Genomic DNA, 18,851 nt, shown 5'->3' on the forward strand with positions numbered 1-18,851 from the left:
GTGTGCACTTTAGGTCAGGGGAAATTATCTTTGGTAGTACATACATATGCTTATACTGTGTAGTATTCTCCTATTTACAGGGCATGCCAAAACCTTAACTTAAACTAAGTGTTAAACTAAAAGTAGTGACATGTAAATATTTTTTACATGAAAAACTTCTTGAAAGCATGGTTTGACCACTCCGAACATGTTTTATTCTCTCTGTGTTTAGGCAAAAAATTTCAATGAGTTGTGTGGAATTATTCCAATCAATTTAGTTAACCAAATTTGTACACATTTTTTCTTACATTTCAACAAATTTTACTCCTTTACCTTCCTTTTCCTCCCTATACCTGTGTGCATTTTCTAGAGTCAATTTCCAAAATGGGGAAGAGGGGACCACAGGAAACACCTCAAATTGTCTTTAACACCGTAAACGTTAGAATAAAATAGTGTTTGTTGGCAAATTACAAAAGAACCAAAGATAAATTATAAAAAGGGCTTCCTCTCCCCCATCTCCATGAAGCATAATACAAACTGAGCCTAAACCAAACAGAAAAGTATTTGAAATGTAGCTAACATTTTGTAGAAAAAGCCTAATGTAAAAACTAAAAGCGTTGGAGGCAAATTCTTAGTGCCAATAATTTGGTTAATATGATTTCCAAAGGTCAGTTTATCTTATGGAAAATCTTTTGAAATATTCACAATGCAACCTTTTCTACAGGTTTTAGATTATAAACCAACTAGTTGAATCAAAGTTTCCATAATGGTCACAGCAAGGCCACAGCTATACTGCAGTTAAAATCTATGGCTCCGGATACAACATGATTCTGTTATGTACAGTATCATCTGTACTATGCAATGGAACCATGTGTGAATCTAGATCCCTAGATCTGGTTTTAAAATGTAATGCGAACTGAATTAGAGACCCTCGCTATTTTAGGCTCAGAACCTTGGTGGCTGTTTCTAAACATGACTGGCTAGCATTTACAAACTAGCATGTCTAAAGTTTAGCTCCTACATCGATATTTAGACAGCTGAGTAGAAGTAACTTGATTTTGAGAGGTGCTGAGTGAGCCAAACTCCCACTGGAGTCAATGAGATCTGTCAGTGCTCTGGCCTGAAAATCAGGCCATTTCTGTCCTAGTGTCCAAAAGAGGAGTTAGAAAAATAACATTAGGCACTCAAGTTTGAAAATTGTATCTAATTGTTGCTGACAGGATTAGAGTGCCATGTCCCTGTCCAGCAGGCGATGCATGTGTTTGGAGTTTCCTAAGAACTGCATTGCTCAAACCATGACAGAGATAATCTGCTTTCGCTGTACCTCCCTCAAGGATTTCCCACATACTCTTACACCACACTGCTGGAAGTAGCACCAAATTGGGGTTTTGAAGGATCAGTGTTGAAGCAAATAAGTGTCTAACATTAAACCTATTTTATTTTCTTCAGTACTGCGTATGATTCCTTCCAAGGATGAAGGCAACATCTTTCCAAAAATGTACTGAAGTGGACTATCAGGTCATATGCCACATCACTATTTAATTCTGAAAACAGGATCATTTATGGACTGATGGAGTTTTGCACTTTCATGTCTGCACTTAGGTGTATTTTATGTGTTCACCTGAATGTATTTGGAGAACGGCGGCTAATTTAGTAAGAGCACGTGACTTCCCATCTACCAGTGGAACTAGCAGGATGGATTGCTAATCCAAACAAGCCATGAAGAATGTGCTGGAGACGGCCTGTCATTTTAAAGTGTTTCCTTAGCCCAGTGTTTCTCAACCAGTGGTATGAATACCCTTAGGGGTACTTGAGAGAAATCTGGGAGGTACGTCAACACAACTCAAATTTGGAAAAAACTGAATTTTTGTTATACGTTTTATAGTGCTTTATTATTGTTGTACTTTTTACACCCCAAAATTTCATTGCCCGCCCAGCTATGATTAAGTTGTTTAAACAAATGTGTTGCAATGGCAGAAAAAAAATGTGTGTGTCTGAAAACACAAACTGTAGGTACTGGGGGTACTTATAATTTTTTTTAAAGGGGGTGCTTCATAAAAGAAGGTTGAGAAACACTGCCTTAGCCTAAGGAATCTGTGCTATCTTGTTTTTCTATGCTTATTACGAAGAACAGAGAATTTGAGAATGACTCAGAATTCGGAACTAAAGTTAGTGAAAATATGTCTCTGGCTCAAGCACTAGAACTATGATGGAGGATTAATACCAATTTGATAACTCTGTTTTTTCTGTGCAACCACAGGAACCCTCACATAAATATTAGTAGTGATGCATTGCTCTGCATTACTGTATAGTGGTGGTTTGGGGAGACTGCAGTGGCTGGGTTGACTTTTGAATGCAATGCACTGAACTCTTGGAACCAGGTCAAAGCATGCCTCTCTTTTCCCAGTACTGATCAATTAAGGGGGAACACTTGCTTGCCTTCAAGGTACATTGTCTCCAGTCCTCCTTAGCTACAAGGTTGGTGACTATGATACAAAGCCATTAGGGTAGGAAGATTAACATTAGGAAAATGGAGATCTAAAAGCTAATGAGAATATATGTCAGTAACAATTAGAATAACTACTCAAGTCCTATTTTTTTTATTTTAATTTAATGTTAATCAGATTAGTCCCCAGTGTCCTTCTGTTTATTCATGATTTGTAAATTTTATTAATTCAGGTAAAGTATCTACTGAGAGAGGAAGTTTCTGACTTAGGTAAGTCTAAGAAATTCTATTACTTCCTACATATGTTAAAAAGTGGGGGAGGAAAAACCTTTGTACCTACCAAAAGTGTGCTGTTGTAATCTCAAATCAGTTGTTCTGCACGTACAGATATAATGACAGGAAAAAAAAGTAATTATAATTAGGTGTCTATTTTGATTTTTCTCTTCATAGTATCCGTACTGAATGTCATTTGATTTTAACAAACTATAAAGTCATTTCCAAGCAGACACTGCATATGCTTGCAGTGACAAGTTTACTTCAATGAAATTTTCATATGCAGCCATTTAAGCATCTAAAAAACAAAAAAGTCATATTATCAACCTAACATTTTTTTAAACCCAACCCACTAACACAATATAAACTAAAATTCACAAGCCAAAAAAATTTATGATCTTGAAAAGATATAAAAGAGTCTCTTTTTTTTTTTTTTTTTTTTTTTGGAGGGGCAGGAGGAGAAATCCCTAAAAACAAACATTATAATACACCAAAAAAACTATTGATGCTCTGCGTATCTATTAAAGCCCCAGTCTTGCAACTGGGGCTGTGTTGGAGATATTAGAGCCCAAGAGAAGTACCACTCTACTTCAGTAAAGAATCCACAATTTGTGTAAAGGTCTACCCACTAGGGTTAGATTTCAGCATCAGGCTCTTCATTTTATGGCATGTAAATTTACTGAAATGAAATGAGTACTAATTAGTGATCCCCATCACCTTAATCACCCAGGAAGTCTCACTGACATGAGTGTGATTTACTATCAATAGGACTACTCAAAGGAGGGGGGAAAGTGTGACTTTACCACATTACCTAACAGAGGACAAATAACATGAGGTAAAATCCTTGTGAAGACAAAGCACTTCACTGTTTTCACACAAGTAAAGAATGGGGGTTTACCTTAATCTGTTAACTCCCATTAATACTAGCTTACACTAGTCAGAATGCATCAGCACACCTTTTTTACCCCCAAAGAAGATGAGGCCATGTGTTGCAGAACCTAGTACAATGACATTAGATATTATCTAGAGTAACAAAAATTATGTTTGACAGGTTTTCCACCCACAGACCATGAAAGCTTTAAAATGTAGGAGGACAATTTTGAACAAATAGAGAAACTAAGGATAATGTAAGGAGAAAATTTCAATTTGCAAGCTTCTTCAATAGGACCTTTGATACAATGGACACCCTGATTAAACAAATGGAATTGCCATCAGATATCTCTATGCAGCTAGAGGAAACCCTGAACATATGGGGTATGTCTAGACTACATGCCTCTGCCAACAGAGACATGTAAATTAGACTACCCGACATAGTCAATGAAGCGGGGATTTAAATATCCCCAACTTCATTAAAATAAAAATGGCCATCACACTGTGCCGGCTCAGCTGATCATCGGCACAGCGAGGCAGTGAAGATGCGGATTGGTCGACAGGGAACACCTTTGTCGACTGCTCCTTATACCTCGTGAAATGAAGTTTACAGGAGTGGTCGACAAAGACATTCCCTGTCGACCGATCCACGTCTTGACTGCCTCACTGTGCCAACCATCAGCTGAGCTGGCACAGCACGACGGCCATTTTCATTTTAATGAAGCCGGGGATATTTAAATACCCGCTTCATTGACTATGTCAGGTAGCCTATTTTACATGCCTCCTTTGGCAGAGGCATGTAGTCTAGATATACTCATGCATATAAAGGGCACTTTCTTATGTAGCAACTTTGAATAAAATGAGTCAGCTTTGATAGGAATTCAAAGTGGGATCTATTTCTTAGTTTGCAAAGAAAAGCAATCGAAACCATAGCATATTTTTAAAGGATAACTTCTAAGAGTTTTGTTTATTTTTTCTTATTAATTATTATTATTATTGAGAATTTATCATGAAAGGAATAATTTAGGCAGGTTTAAGGGGAAATAATAATGTGATGCATGTATGAGAGGGAAAATTAAATTAAACATCAGAAAAAAAATTAATGACAGTGAAGTCTATTAGACTACTATGGAATATTCTCCCAAGGGAAGTGATGAAAGCATCATGACAAGGGACATTTAAAGCTACACTGTACAAGACACTAAAAAATCTATTATAATGAACAATCCTTCATGGGCAGCGATTATCCTAATACGTTTTTATGAATTCAGGCAACAATTCTGCAAACACTTATGTACAATGTTAAAACTTTTAAGTATGTGAGTTGTCCAATGTATTTCAAAGACACTATTGACATGCTTATTCAATTTACAATCACGGAACTACAATATATATTTCAGACAGCATATGAAATGTCTTTCATTACAAGTGATAATACTGATAATAAATTTGTATTTCTTATAGAATTACACCATAGTTAATAGTGCCCATTTCTCACAATGGGGTGGGTAGGCAAAAGATTCTTTTTACTGGTATTCCACATTAGGTACCAATTACTTTCAGTTGTGTAGACAGAAAGTACAGCCATATCCCATCTACACCAGGTTTTCCTCTAGGTAAACCAGGAATTCAGACAGACCCTTTCCAAGTTAGGAACTCCCACATCCAGTAGGAAGCTTCTTGAGTTGTCCAAAACAGGATTGAACACCACCTCCTATATTTCTACACTACACCTAAGCAAGGTCCCAGAGAACCACAGCTGTGCACAGGTCCTTATACAATTATGCCTTCCTCATGAAGAGTTGGAAATTAAAGAGCATCTTCTGCAAGTTCAAACCAAAAAATATCAATTCCATTATTGCATGAATAGGCATCATTCACTCCAAATGTACTGAAAGTTGTATGATTTATCACAAAACAAAAAACATTGCACCCAGTATCTGATGCAAGCTTGTTTCCATTGCCTTTGCTGTTTTACCTACTCCCTTTTTTTTCTTCTATTGAACTAGGTCAGTTTTTAATCACCTCCTGAATCCTTTCTCATCATATATAATGCCACTACAGACCTTCCTGATGCCGTTAGAGCATCTTCAAGCATTGAAGCTGTAGAAGCTTGTTGTCAAGATTACCAGCAGCCTCTTCTTCCATTAGTGTTACCAGATTGCAGAACAGCTATCACCCTAATTTAAAAAGACCTCCAGACCAAATGAACCACTTCCTTGGTGCCAGGCCACATTCTTTTCTGAGAACAATCTCAAAAAGCCATCAGCATCAGAATGAACAACAGGACAAGGAGGAATGCTTAGATGTGAAACTGATGCATTTGGACTGGAATAGTAGGAAGTATCCACTTAGATTTCCCGAGCTTTTCAAACTAGAAATACTGTAAGCTATAGACTACACTTTTCTAAAAAGGCTTTCATTCCCCACTGACACTTGCCAGTGGCTTACCTGACCAGTGGGGAGGGTTTTTTCCCCCTCTTTCACCTCCACATAGCCTAGTTTAACAAAGAAAATGAGACAGTATGGATAGCTGTCATGGTAATGTGCTTCTTCTCTCTATCCCTATAAGAATGGTGCCTATCTTTGTCCAAGAAGCAAAGCAATAAGACCTAACCCTAGCCTACTTTTGCTCTCTAGTTTTTCACATGGGGAACTAATTAAAATATGGAATCCAGCAGTTAAATAGCAACTTTACTCTTTCAGTGTTAAAAACCAACTCCCATCTTCTATTGCCTAAAAACTGAAGTGAATCTGTGAAAAAAAATTAGTTTTTAATATCAGAAGGCATTTTAATTGTAGTAAAATGAACAATACTGAAATTGTTTGAAGATGGAATTAAATTTAATGAAATTCACAAACAACCCCTTTTAGAAAGTAACAACAATTTTTGAACATTAAAGAGAAGCTCATTATATCAAGACAACTCCAATGTAAAAGGCAGCCTGACTTCAATCGCTGCATATCTGCATGTTAATGAACTTGCTGTGTGCAGCAGGGACTGAGCAGAGTAAGTAATGGGAAGACTGTCTTAAAGCATACAGTATACTATGAAAAAAAACACGCCACCTTTAATCAATGAAACACCTTTTCACTGGTACCTTAATAGCAACTGAAATGATTTCAAACGTAACACAAAAGGAAGATGATACTTAGTAAAGGTTTCTTTAAGACATAACATTTCTTGCACATTCTTTCAGTGTTCACATGCTGTCAGCATCACTGTGGCAAAGACTTTCAAGTTTCAGCAGACAGATACCGCCTAGTACAAAGTCTTTGTCATAATAATTTCATTGCAGCCCCCTGATCAAACATCTAGACAAATCTGAGACTGAAAAGTGAGCACTAACCAGTGACCTTTGATTAGAACCACAAGCACCAGTTTTAATAAAATGCCTCATTCATTGCTTTCCACTGCCAACAAGGAAGGTGTGTTAAAGCCTGAAAAATGTAGTCAATACACCATTTACACCCATATAATGATTCCTATTATTCACAGCTGGAATCGGTGATTGTAGCAAGTGAAACACAGACATCTTAAAATAGCTAAATGAAAACACACAAACAACATTCTACCTTTAAAATAAACACAGGAGCCTGCCTCATCTGTTGCCTACTGTTGCCTTTCATGTCTTGCTAATCATATTGTAATAGTCTCCTTTCCAAAACCTCCATTTACACAATGTTTGGTTTGTTACTATTTCTAAAAGTCTATGGACTGTTGGCAAAGTTCAGTTTTCATGGCGTTTGAACTTGTACTTTGCTTCACTAACAGTGCCCCATTCAAGCACACATCCATAAAGCTTACTTATACTCAAGTTTGAAAATTCAGCTCATTTTCTTGAGCTGGACTTCATAATATTTTTTAAACAGACTTGCAGACTTGTTCAGTCGTTCAACACACTTTTATGCCTAATACGACCAAGTTGCTGCTCTCTAGTGGGGTGGTTCAAAGAAATACAATTTAGAGTCATCTTCATGTGTTGCTGCTTTAGCAAATCAAGCAAGGGGACAGAAAGGGGGTCTTATCACATTTATTTCCCACTTGAAAAGAAAAAGTCTTAAGCAGGGTAATAAATATTCAAATGAATTTGCACCACTGAGCTACCATATCAAGCTAATGATCTGTAATCTGGAGCTCTATAAAAAGAAAGCTTACTGCCTGCCGTCACCTAGAGGTGTTGCCGTAAACACTGTGGGGGGATATTCTCCTCTCAGTGTGTGTGCGTGTAACTCCACTTAATGTTGTTTTCAAGATGAGAACATATAGCTGAGTCGCAGAACAGAAACAAGGATGAAACAAGCGCAGAAAAATCCAGGAAATTAAAAGCTTCTGGTGATTTTTGATACTTCTTTCTTCACCATGTCACCAAACAAGGGATCTACATTCAAGGCCTCCTATGCTGTGAAAGTGATCAGAAGCAAACCTGGGGGAGAATGGCTAGTCGCCCCTTCCGCAAGAGCTATGGCTAGTTAAGCAAGAACAACACTGGCAAGCTCCAGAGAGGATCCCGTCCACCAGGGGATGTTGCTGCAATCTGGGATTCAGTGTGGCAGGACAACAGCAGCAGCTGCAAGAGGACTTGCAGGCAAAGCAGCTATCAGCAGCAGTAGGAGCAGTAGGAGTAGCAATGAAAGATAGATGCAGGACACACAGTCCACAGTATCACTTGAATATGCATCAAACATGTGGTAAGTCTGCTAACAGTAGGACAAGAAGTAATCAGCTTAATCTGCAGCAAGAGAGTTGGTTAGTTATTAGGAGAGAAGAGCTTTCTAACTCGAAGGATAACTAAGTCCTAGAATTGATCACCGGAATCCCCATCGCTGGAGGATTTTTAAGATCAGGTTCAATAAACTCCTGTCAGGAATGCTATAAGTATACTTGTTCTTCAGCATAGTGGGTCTAGACTAGCTGACATTTTGAGATCCCTTCAAGAACTACCTTTCTGTGACTATGAACAGACAGGTGCTACGTCAAAAGCCAGGCAAAAATGGAGAACTATACATGAAACTGGAGCAACAAGCCTAAAATATACACTATATGCAATTATATATTAACTGCATGTGTATGCATACTTACTGCATTTTTTAAGAAATGATGCCAAAGGTTGAAAAATAAGTCATATCTTACCTCCATTATGATATACTATAAAAGATAGAGTCTCTAACTTAAACACAGGACTGGAAACCTACAACATCACCTGAGTTCTAATCGTGGCTGTGACCCAGACTCCCTCAGTGGTCTCAATCTTCCAGCTTCAGTTTCCCAACTGGCAAAATGGAAATAATTATACTTGCCTACTGTACCTATCTCTCAAGGATGAGTTGAAAATGGAAAGCCTATCTACCAGACTTTTCTCTACGTAGATGTTCATATGACACTGTAGAATCTGAGCGTCCTCCCTTTTGGTCAATAGTTTCTCTGTTCTGTAGGGAAATGCCTGTCATTAGAAGCCAGAGATCCCCAAGATAGCTGGGACTAATCCCATGAAGGGCTTTGATATCAAGGCAAAAACTCATAACTGGATATCAAAAACTGTGGACCAATTTGTATACTTGACAATGTTTCACAGATTTGAATTCTATGTGTACAGACTGCATTTCTCACCAATACCCTTCAGGTTTTACTGGTTTTACTGTTGAATTTGGCCAAGAGCTATAACACAGCAATCTGTGCAGGCAATATGGTGGAAGATGGTGCATTGTTGCTAGAGTTTCTATAGCCATACTCTGGGAATGGTTTATAATGCCTTGCTAATTTTTCTGTTCGTTGGCCTTTTAGTTGGGTAGATCACTGGGACATGGATACCCAAAAATGTTTAAATGCTGTGAAGGCTAACAAAAACCAAGAAATTTTAACTTAAGTTTGACAGTAAGTCGTTAACTTATTCCTTGGTGGTTCTTATATTCCTGCCCCAACAAGAAAAGCTACATATAGACTGTCCTACTGGAGGTTTGAAATTCCTGGATTTTAATGCTCACAGATAGACAAATAATGTTATTTAATCATATTTTAAGTATGGAAGAATATCAACAATCTGTGTTCCTTCCAGAGAATGGAACATTTGCCAAAAATCTACATTTACATAATTTTGAAATTCTTTCTTCAGAATTTGGTCTTTATGAGAATGCTGTAGGTAGGTAGGTAGGTAGGTAGGTAGGTAGGTAGGTAGGTAGGTAGGTAGGTAGGTAGGTAGGTAGAAAGAAAGAAAGAAAGAAAGAAAGAAAGAAAGAAAGAAAGAAAGAAAGAAAGAAAGAAAGAAAGAAAGAAAGAAAGAAAAGAAAAGAAAAGAAAAGAAAAGAAAAGAAACCAAATTGTTAAGCACCACGTCTAAATTGTGGCAATATGATCTATTTAGTGGCACACTTATCAAATCAGTTCTACTGATGTTTATTTAAATAGAAACTGAAAGATTAGCTACCCAGAAAACATCAGGCATTCTACTCAGGAAATTGAAAGGATTCTAGGTTCTCCTATAATGAGAGAACTTTTGACATGTTCTCCTAAACAGTTTCCTGTTCTGAAGTATAATAACCACTCTAAACCTCAAGAAAAAAAATATAAGTAAGCTGGAAATAAGAACATAAAAAAGAAAACTTATCCAAAGATGGACACACTGCAGACACACTGGTGTGTATTATATACCTGAATTTAACATAAAGCCCCTAGGCTCTGTGATTATAGGCTAAATGAAAGGATACCACTGAGTGGAATACCAAAATAGTGAAATGAGCTCCTTAAAGTATAAACAGATTTCTAAGAATTCTCCTGAAAATACGGCTTTCGCTTATACTTTTTACTTCCCTGCACACAGAGTATATCGCCTTTCTGTTTTCTTAAACATTATCTTATTGAAGGGCTAACCTACCTATAATCTCATAATTTTGTGATTACTAAAGCTGTTTAACAGAAAATGTTTTACAGATACAGTGGTTAACTAGATTATTTAATATATGTATTTGCAGTTATTCACATAAAATACAATCAAAAGATTAAGTAAACCTTAAAGTTGTACAAAAAAATTCAAATAAACAAATTGTTATAATATTTTGTTAAAATCATTTGAAAAGCACAAAGTTTTGCAGATTTAGACTTTTCAGTAATCCTTTCAGTTAAATGGATATGCAGTGCACCTTCAAAATAGTCATATAATATTTTCACAAGCTATAATCTTTGTGATGGAAATATTATAATTCCTAAGAGTCTGGTTATTTTCAGGGCTAATGATTCATACAATCAGGCTGATTTAGAGAGCCCAGCTTCTCTGTCTTAAAAAAATAGCCTTCAATCCACTTAGCAGATGGAAGTTTGGATTGATGAAAATTACTACAAGTGAATCTTTTTTTAATGTTGACCAATTGTGAAATTTTATCTATTTTTTTTAAAACATCCTCTGTGAGACACCTTTTTCCCCAGTAACTCTTATGCTTTTCTTTCTAAGTGTAAGTGCTGTGAGTTGAGATCATAAAGCTAAAGTGACTTAGTTACATTTTTATTTCACTGTTACCACCTGTCCATGACTATTATCTGATGGCAGTGCCACCATTCCAAAGCCTTCACACATGTGAATAGAAAGAATTTAGTTTTCAGCCTAAACTGGCAATGTCTGAATGTTCAACCACATGACACTGGATTTGTATTGGCTGCAAAATGTGTTCTATACTACAGGAAAAATTAAAGAAGTCAAGCATTTTTATCTAAATAAATAATAAACTACACACATTTGTGTAAGATGAAAGGTAATGCATAGCAAAAGCAATTTTGGTCAATTAGCATATGATAAATTAACACATTATTGTATTCTACAAATTTGCTGCCTGATCCTACAGCTTTTATCCAAGTAAACTGCACCACTGCTTGAGTAAGGCTACAGGATCAAGCTCCATATTTTAGACGGTAGCAAAAAAAAAAAAAATTCCGTTAAAGGAAGGAGAGCCATTCTTTACATAGATTTTATGTTTATGCATACAAAATATATAATATTTCTTTTAAATACAAGTCTTTTATCTATGTATTTACACATAGTGATTGATACTATGAAATACAAATATGTTCACGTAGATAAAATATTATTTTAGTGGCCCCAAAACCCTTATTATATTCGTTTATTTCTTAAAAGAAAAAAATCAGTTTTTTATTCTTCAAAAGCAAATTTATGCTGCTGTCTCATTTAAGACTGAACTAGCATGGTTCAGCTTATTACTATTTGTTACTGGAAACTCTTTATGGCACATATTTTTTTCATTTTAATAGATGACTCGCTTTCTTAATACATACGGATAAATGTCTTTGAAGCTTAGTGAAAAATATTCAGACATGCACTTCCAAAATTAAATGTTCATATTTCCTGTTGTCAAATTTACCTCATCAGAACATAATCATAATATTATAGTAGTGCTGATTTAGCCATATATGAAACTACGGTAACATATTAGACAACATATGTTCAGGAATTTATTTGCCTGGTCCACAGCTGCTACACAATCAGTTTGTTTCAAGTTGCTATTGTCCTCTCAAAGTCAAACAGTAACTGAATTCAGAGGTTTTCCTAAAAATAACACTGCCTATAAACTTCTAATTAAAATATTTACAGTTTATCTTCATTCTGTGTATTCTGCCTCTCATATAAAGCTTCAGACCTTTAAATCACTACCATGGTTCTACTTACCGTCTAAATTGCTTCCTCGTCACTTAAAAAAATGTATCTTGATTCTTTTGAGTAATTAGGCTATCAGCCTAAATTATTATTGTTTGTAGCTTAATTTATACCATACATTTCAGAGACGAAGCCACGCATTTTATTTCTTAAAAAACCTTTTTCCCCCTTTTTTCAAAACATCTTTCAGAACAAGATTAGCTGCACAAAAGTGTTAACACGTGGCAACATTTTTGGAGTTTTTTTAGGAGTGAAAAGTATAAAAATTGCTTTGAGCAAAAAGGGACAAAATAGGCCAGACCAAATAATCATTCCTGCAACTTTCTTTCACCACTAACTGCATTTTATATGTAGTTTCCTATATCTCATATTAAATCCAATCATATATATTTAATTCCATTCTTAAAAATTTCAGTAGACAACTTCAGTGCTAACCTACAACTGCCCTGTCAGAAAATCTTTGATGTCACAGCATAATAGCTCCTGAAAGAACAGCACTAATACTTAATGTAACATGAAACCAGGGCCCTGCAGTGGGGCTGTCTGCTGTCAGGAACAAACAGTTTCACTGCTGTTCCCCAGAAGTGACAAGATTGAGAAGGAGCAGGGCAGCACCTCCTCCATGCTACAGGGGACCTGTGCACCAGTGCCACTGGCAAATTCAATTCCATCATTTTAAATACACTCTCCGCAATTTACACACACAATTAAAATACTCTGCTTGAGGCACTAATGTATCAGAGATGTTTTCTCAAACTACTATAAATACAAACATTTTAAAGTTAGGATTGTTAGGATTTCTGCACTGCAAATAACGAAACAAACATCTTTATGTGGAATTTCCCATATAACTAAATATGTTTATAATCAAAGATACTTGTTTCATCTAATGCTTCTGAGTGGCAGATTCTTCTGGTGAATTAGCAACTTTGGTTGCCGTGAATTTCTTGTTATTCCACCACAAAATGAAGCGGATTCAGGATATCACATGGATTATTACTGTTTTGTGCATCAAATTAAGTCCTGGTGCATGTCAAAACCCATCAATGTTTCACCAGCTCATTAACATATGTAACTCTCACTTCCAAGCATTGTGCTTTCTGAGGAGTAAGCTTAACACACAATAGATAGAAAGCAGGATCAGGCACTATGATTTTATATGGGCCCAGTCACGATCAGTGCTGAGTGTTTCCTGCAAGGTGTCAACTTAAATAAAAGTGAAGGATTCTCCGAAATTTACAGGAGGCATCCAGCTCCTGGTAGCACTGGGCACTATATTTATCTAGCTTCACGAATGAGATCTATTATTGGACCTCTTTTGTAAATACTTTTAAGTCTCCCATATAACATTGCTCTTGATCCCAACAAATTATTATGAATGAGAGTACCAAGCTTCCAAACAAACCAACTCCACTGCAAGATTTATTCTTCTTAAAAAGTGGATTTTATACACTAGCAATAGAAGTGTTTTTAGAGTTTATAATAGCTGGCCTCTGTCTAACTTGTAAACATAGGATATATTATCCTTTTGTTTGTAAAGCCTAATCCTACAAATGTCAGGCTTAATAAACATCTAGAATAATAGTGAAAGTATAAGAAAAAACCTTGTCATTAATAGTAAATTCGACTAGATGGATTTAGATGAAAGGAGTCAGTGTCAGAGCTTTTAAGAGGTTTTGAAAGTAAACAGAAAAGCGAGCACTTTCAGGACACAAATTTCTCAAAGACAATTTGGAACTACCTAATTTTGGAAGTCATGAGATGATAACTGTATGTCAACTATTTGTGCTTCTCAATACTCTCAGTGAATCACTGAATCTTCAACAGTAATTGACAACAAATAATTTATAATACTTTAACTATAGCCCTTGCAGACACTGAACTAGTAAGTGAGAGTCATCTCTTAGATTTGCAGTATGCACCATTACAAACGGTTTTTAAAAAATCTACTCACACACATTCAAGGATATATTCACAACAATTATTATTATTATTGATTTGTAATATATTGCCCTGCTGTGCAAATACGTAGAATTTAGGATATAAATTGGCAGATAGAGGACAGGAGGAGAAAATGATGTGTCCAAGGTCACATAACAGATCTGGCAGAGTCAACATTAGAAATTAGGTTTTCTGACTTCCATTCCAGTGCCCTATTTGCTAGACCATACTGTCACTCTGACCACCCTGGCAAGACCTACATTCTGCTTTATTCTGGATGCCTTAGGCCAGATCTAAGGGAGAAAGGGAGGGAGGAAGTCCAACTAAGATACACAACTCCAGCTACATGAATCGTGTAGCTGGAGTCAACATACCTTAGCTCGACTTACCACAGCATCCACACTGCTGGAGGTCAGCGGGAGAAATTCTCCCATTGGCTTCCCTTACTCCTCATGACCCCATGGAGTACCAGGGTTCATGGGGTGCCATCATAGGTCGATTTAACAAGTCCTTACTAGACCCATTAAATCAAACTCCCAGAAGATCGATCTCCAGAGGATCAATCTCTTGGTAAGTACAGACAAGTTCTCAGATATTTCTGTTGGAATGGTGCATAATGAGAGAGTCAGAGCTCAGCTAGACCCTAGATTTGAATTTTGTGAGGCTTCAGGCAAGGGAGTTTTTACTAAGACAATGAAATTCTCTTTCCTCAGAAGTCTGACAAAGCCAAAGTTTATTTACCTTCAGGATGTAAACCAAAATGTACCTATTAACTTCAGCCTTTGACATAGGTTGTTAGAGTTTTCCTGGAATTTGTCAGTGATGTTTTATAAATTATGATGGGCGAATAACATACATCATTGTAAGAGTGTTCCCAATAATCTTTACAGAAATTTTTTTGAACATTTTTATAATGTTAGAAGAAGGGATCTTTTTCTAATTTCTGTGATTCAATGCAACAAAACTAAAAGCAGCAGAAAAAAAAACCTTCTGTAACACATCAGGTGGGAGGAAGAAGGAAAGAATTTTGAATTGTTTCCTCCTTGGAAAAAAGAACATTTTGAGGGGATAACAAATATTCAAGTGAAGTGATTTTGCACTTCACAGCAACCCTATCAAAATAATGAATTGAACACAGTGGCTATATAGAGAGAAAGCCTGCTGCTTGCTATCCGTTAGAGTTATTGCACCAAATATTGTTTTGGAATGACAACAAAATAGCGGGTAGAAAGCAAAGCAAAACTGGAGGTAAAAGGAATAATAAGTAAACAGATAGTATTTTAAGTGTTACTGGTCTCTCTTATCTGTGTTACGGGAGAGGGCATGGATCATCATTCATGGGGAACTCCCCCTCAGTACCAATCTGGGGAAGCTAATTATCCAACTAGTAGATCAAATTTGGTGATGAATCCTGCCCCCGTGCTAACCTCAGCAAGTTGAGTATATGCTAAGAAAATTGTTTTAGCATATTAGCAAATTTTGAGACAAATAGTCAGGTTCAAAACAAATTGAAGATTAGAATCAAAGCACTTCATCCTGATCTAACATTTTAGCCATTTCACAATAAATACCAACTCATTATTAAGAACATATTTAATGAGCATCAATAATTACATTATATGAACCGTGGCTTCAGGAGCTATCCAAAACCTTCTAGACAGAACAAGCACAAGAAGGATGCTAACCCTGATCATTAAACAACAGGTCATCTCATTGAAGAAACCCATCACCTTCCCCACCCAAAAAAAAACAAACCCCACACACCTCTGACAGCAATAAGAGATAATCCTGCAAGGTCCCAATCCTGCATTGCACTTAAATATCTGCTGCAACCTAAAGAATATGAGCAGACCCATTGGAGAGAAGTCCAACTGTGACTATTCGTGTGCTTAACATGCAGTATGTGTTTGAGGACTTTTTCGGGACAGAGTGCTCAGTACTTTTCAGGATCAAGTCTTAAATACCCACAGCCCAGCCGAACAGAGTTCACACAAATTATTTTTTCAACAATTCCCAGCCTTCATTTCAAAAGCCCTGCAGGCAACCATGCAGAAAGTGAGAGTCCAGGTAACTCTCTTGCGCAATCACAGGTGGGGCAATGTGGAGCAGCCAGTCTTTTGACCCATTAATGTTTTGTTTTGACTGCTACATGATAAATAAAGACATTTCCAAATGCACTCCTCTCTAGCCCTATAAATCTCATGACGACGACTGGCATCTTTACTGCTCTTGCCTGGCTGACTAAGTCTATTCCTGAAGTCATCCAAAGCATAGTAGCCAATATTTAAAAATAGAATTTGAAAGATAGTTCTTCAAATGTGTGTGGTGTCCACGGAAGTATTCAGACTATACACTATTGAACTGTAGGGAAGGGGGTTATACTAGGGAATAACAGCCTGTTCCTAAAAACTACCTCTTCTACAACACAAACAAAAATTGCACCAGACCAAATACTGTTTCACTCTGCAGCATCTTCAGCTGCATTACAACACATTATAGTACTGTATGATTCTGAGCTTCCGCAACCACATTACCAAAAAAAAAAAAACAAAAACAAAAAAAACCTGTTGTTGGCATTGGTAGAAATGAAACTCAAAGCTAGATACACCCTTTTCCAGCTCGTACACAATATATTTTGCTTTTGTCCTTGAAAAATGTCTAGACTGGTGGCATGCAATTTCATACCCTGTCCACATACAGGTTGAATCTCTCTAGTCTAGCACCCTCAGGCCCTGACCAGTGGCAAACCAGAGAAATTGCCAAACCATGTGAGGTCAATATTGGCTAGAAGCATTACCAACACTTCCACTGGTCACTGGGCTCTTAGAAGACATTTAGGCGTAAATTAGAGCTAAATAACAGCACAAAACACTAAGAGCCTGGACTAGTGGCTGTAAATAAACTTTATGGCACTGTGGGAAACTTGGACACACCCATGACAAGTAAGCATCCAACTAACTAAAATCATGCCAGACCACAGATGTTGCTGGACCAGAGAGTGCTGGACTAAAGAAGTTCAACCTGTAGAATTAATTTCTGCAGCTTCTGCAGACTCCAGATAAACAGCACTGAAAATGTACTCCTTAGTTTAATCGTAAGAACCACTGTTATTTGAATAATTGTTATTACATTTGAATGTTATTCAGTCATTACAATGTATTTTCCATATGAAGACTGACAACTAAAAAAAATCTATTTCTTGTATATTTGTTCATATAATGTCCCCACTGAGGCTATGTATAGACTACATTGCTTTTCTGAGATACCAGAGATGCCGGAATGCAATGCCACATCCAAGGAACTCATCCGCTTTTCCAAAAAAATTTTTGAAAAAGCGGACTTGCTCTTTCGCCATCCCTGTAAACCTCATTCCACGAGGCATAAAGGATGTGTCGAAAGATCGCTTTTTTCCGAAATTTGGTGCTGTGTAGATGCGCCAAATTTTGGAAAAGCCTCTTTTGAAAGTAAATCAGAAAAAGATACACAATTTGCGTACCGCAACCTGAGTATCTTTCTCTAATTTAACGCTGCGGTCTAGATGTAGCCTTAGGGAACTATGTTTGTATGTGAGCCTCAGAGATTTTGGAGCTGATGAACTCTACAGCCTCATGGTCCCTTCTCTGCAACAGCTTTTCTGATATTCACCTACAAACAGACCAATGCCAGAATCTGACTTGTGGGAAAGATATTTTTGACCATACAAGATGACTTAAAATAAATAAATAAAATAACAATTGCCATGTAAAAGCACAAAATTAATTTCTGACATCAGGCAAGGAGCACTAATGTTAACATTGTATATCTTTTCTGAATGAATTTGTCTGAGCCTACGGCTTTCTTCATTACAAAGAACTTGTATACAAAATGCCTATCTTGTTCTCACTTGTTTTAGGCTTTTTAAGCATGAGGCAAGAGTGTGGATTTTATCGGAGATGAACATAAAAAACAACAACACTTAGCAAAACATTGGCAGGCAAGTCAAGTGTGGATTTACACATAGAAATGAAATCTCAAGAAAGAAAACACACCTTTATGACTGATCACATGACCAATGTCTGAAACTGATATTTACTTTAATGTCTGTTTTGCCTCATTTCAACAACTGCACAAAACTATGACCCAGAAATGAGTTATCAAATATGAAGAACCAGCCACCAAATGAAACCATGATCACTATATCTCTGGTTTGCAACGTTTTCTCATTTGTGGTCCCCTAAAAATATTTGAATGGAGCTGAGGACCCCTTTGAAAATCCTAGACAGTCTGTGGATCACAGGCTGAAAACCACAGCGCAAGATGGCTGAAACTAGAATGATCAAGCATCTTTCACAACAGAAATCACTACAGTAAGAAACATCGATTAATTTTTTTTTCAGTGAAAGGCTGAAAGTCATTCAGCTCTACTCAAGAACTCCAGAGAAGACATAGGATGATCCTAATAACTATGGGCCTTAACATTAGACGTTTGGAGCACCTGTAACTTTTCCCCCTAGGAGTTGCCATAGCTTGGTGCGTTTTAAGATGAGGCCCCATTTTTTTTTTTTTACTAATTATAGACTTGTCCCCTATTTTCATCTCTCCCGTGTGTTTACAAACACTGGCAGCTCTATTATTTAACAGATGCATCACACTGAGTTCAATCCAGCCAACAATATCCATACACACACTGGAAGGCTGAAGGC

General features: G+C 36.8%; 1 protein-coding gene across 24 annotated transcripts in view; it reads right to left on the bottom strand.

Moving 5' to 3' along the window:
• The window catches only part of SOX6 (SRY-box transcription factor 6), a 518,699-nt gene that overhangs the window by 479,847 nt on the left and 20,001 nt on the right, over window positions 1-18,851 (bottom strand). The gene's annotated exons all lie outside the window — the stretch shown is intronic.

This window comes from Pelodiscus sinensis, chromosome 5 (assembly GCF_052426305.1).
Source record: "Pelodiscus sinensis isolate ZL-2025 chromosome 5, ASM5242630v1, whole genome shotgun sequence".
In the NCBI taxonomy this organism is placed as follows: domain Eukaryota; kingdom Metazoa; phylum Chordata; order Testudines; family Trionychidae; genus Pelodiscus; species Pelodiscus sinensis.